Below are 3,209 nucleotides of genomic sequence, written 5' to 3'. Positions count from 1 at the left end.
ATGCGGAGGTAGGGCATCAGACTTGGACTCTTCAAATACATCCTGAAAGTCCGACAAGAACTCTGGGATGTCAGAAGGAATGGATGACGAAATAGACAAAAATGGAACATCACCATGTACTCCCTGACAACCCCAGCTGGTTACCGACATAGAGTTCCAATCCAATACTGGATTATGGGTTTGTAGCCATGGCAACCCCAACACGACCACATCATGCAAATTATGCAGTACCAGAAAGCGAATAACTTCCTGATGTGCAGGAGCCATGCACATGGTCAGCTGGGCCCAGTACTGAGGCTTATTCTTGGCCAAAGGTGTAGCATCAATTCCTCTCAACGGAATAGGACACCGCAATGGCTCCAAGAAAAATCCACAACGTTTAGCATAATCCAAATCCATCAGATTCAGGGCAGCGCCTGAATCCACAAACGCCATGACAGAATACGATGACAAAGAGCACATTAAGGTAATGGACAAAAGGAATTTGGACTGTACAGTACCAATAACGGCAGAGCTATCGAACCACCTAGTGCGTTTAGGACAATTAGAAATAGCATGAGTAGAATCACCACAATAGAAACACAGTCTGTTCAGACGTCTGTGTTCTTGCCGTTCTACTTTAGTCATAGTCCTGTCGCACTGCATAGGCTCAGGTTTACTCTCAGGCAGTACCGCCAGATGGTGCACAGATTTACGCTCGCGCAAGCGACGACCGATCTGAATGGCCAAGGACATAGACTCATTCAAACCAGCAGGCATAGGAAATCCCACCATTACATCCTTAAGAGCTTCAGAGAGACCCTTTCTGAACAAAGCCGCTAGTGCAGATTCATTCCACAGAGTAAGTACTGACCATTTCCTAAATTTCTGACAATATACTTCTACATCATCCTGACCCTGGCATAAAGCCAGCAGATTTTTCTCAGCTTGATCCACTGAATTAGGCTCATCGTAAAGCAATCCGAGCGCCAGGAAAAATGCATCAACATTACTCAATGCAGAATCTCCTGGTGCAAGAGAAAACGCCCAGTCCTGTGGGTCGCCGCGCAAAAAAGAAATAATAATCAAAACCTGTTGAATAGGATTACCAGAAGAATGAGGTTTCAAGGCCAAAAATAGCTTACAATTATTTCTGAAGCTCAGGAACTTAGTTCTGTCACCAAAAAACAAATCAGGAATCGGAATTCTTGGTTCTAGCATCGATTTCTGATCAATAGTATCTTGAATCTTTTGTACATTTACAACGAGATTATCCATTGAGGAGCACAGAGCCTGAATATCCATGTCCACAGCTGTGTCCTGAAGCACTCTAATGTCTAGGGGAAAAAAAAGACTGAAGACAGAGCTAAGAAAAAAAAATGATGTCAGGATTTCTTTTTTCCCTCTATTGGGAATCATTGGTGTGGCTCCTTGTACTGTTATGGCTGGCAATCAGGCAACACAGTGTGCAGTAATCAGCGCACATACAGAGATCTGGCAATAACCAAAAACAATAGGACGAGCTCTGAGACGTGGAATCTCTGTAGACTGCAGTACCTGATCTATCCTCACACAACTATAAGCAGCAGTGGATTGCGCCTAACAACTACCTATGCAACTCGGCACTGCCTGAGGAGCTGACTAGCCTGAAGATAGAAATACAAGCCTGACTTACCTCAGAGAAATACCCCAAAGGAATAGGCAGCCCCCCACATATAATGACTGTTAGCAAGATGAAAAGACAAACGTAGGAATGAAATAGATTCAGCAAAGTGAGGCCCGATATTCTAGACAGAGCGAGGATAGCAAAGAGAACTATGCAGTCTACAAAAAACCCTAAAACGAAAACCACGCAAAGGGGCAAAAAGACCCACCGTGCCGAACTAACAGCACGGCGGTGCACCCCTCTGCTTCTCAGAGCTTCCAGCAAAAGACAATAGCAAGCTGGACAGAAAAAAACAGAAAACAAACTAGAAGCACTTATCTAGCAGAGCAGCAGGCCCAAGGAAAGATGCAGTAGCTCAGATCCAACACTGGAACATTGACAAGGAGCAAGGAAGACAGACTCAGGTGGAGCTAAATAGCAAGGCAGCCAACGAGCTCACCAAAACACCTGAGGGAGGAAGCCCAGAGACTGCAATACCACTTGTGACCACAGAAGTGAACTCAGCCACAGAATTCACAACACACTACTCACAGGCGCTAACTATAGAGTGACACCATGCACAGGAGCTATGTCACAAGGTTTCCGCAACAGAGAGAAGCCAGAAGACCATGACGTCTGATTGCTCCTACTCTTGCACTGAGCGAAGCACTTCTTCATTTTAATGGTGTTTATTCCTTTTGGCAGAACAGGGGTTAATTTACCATGTTGGAAAACCACTCCGATTCCCTTTATAATCTGGCTCCTGATTCAAATCAATGTCAGAGCTAGCATTTGCTGCATAGCTTAGGAGGAGAGAAGTTCATATCAGAAGGAGTTCTGGAGGAGTAAGCTGTGACTGTTGCATGGTTTGTAAGTGTGGTAATTCCCTTTCCTCCTCTACTTTGGTTTAATCCCCTTCCTCCACTCCCAAGTGCATTCCTCTGCTATATATATGTGAATATTTTGTATGCCTGATGTTTTCTGTTAACCCTCATTTGCGTTAGTGTACTGTGGTGCACGGTAGTGCCCCTCTTCCCTAGGTTAGCAAATAGAACAGACGGAGGGCTATCTCAGGAAATATAGCAAGGATGGGGGGCCCGGCATCTTCATTACTATAGAGTACCACCATGCACAGGAGCTAACTATAGAATACCACCATGCACAGGAGCTCATTACAGAGTGCCATCACATACAGGAGCATACTATAGAGTATCACCATGCACAGGAGCTTACTATAGAGTACCACCATGCACAGGTGCTTATTGTAGAGTACCACCACACATAGGAGCTTACTATAGAGTGTCACCATGTACAGGAGCTTACTATAGAGTGCCACCATGCACAGGAGCTACAGTAACTATAGAGTGCCACCATGCACAGGAAATTACTATAGAGTGCCACCATGCACAGGAAATTACTATAGAGTGCCACCATGCATAAGAACTTGCTATAGAGGGCCACCATGCACAGGAGCTCATTACAGAGTGCCATCACATACAGGAGCTTACTACAGAGTGCCACCATGCACAGGAGCTTACTATAGAGTACCACCATGCACAGGAGCCTACTGTAGAGTACCACCACA

Source organism: Ranitomeya imitator, chromosome 7 (assembly GCF_032444005.1).
Source record: "Ranitomeya imitator isolate aRanImi1 chromosome 7, aRanImi1.pri, whole genome shotgun sequence".
Taxonomy (NCBI): domain Eukaryota; kingdom Metazoa; phylum Chordata; class Amphibia; order Anura; family Dendrobatidae; genus Ranitomeya; species Ranitomeya imitator.
This window is presented reverse-complemented; position numbering follows the sequence as displayed.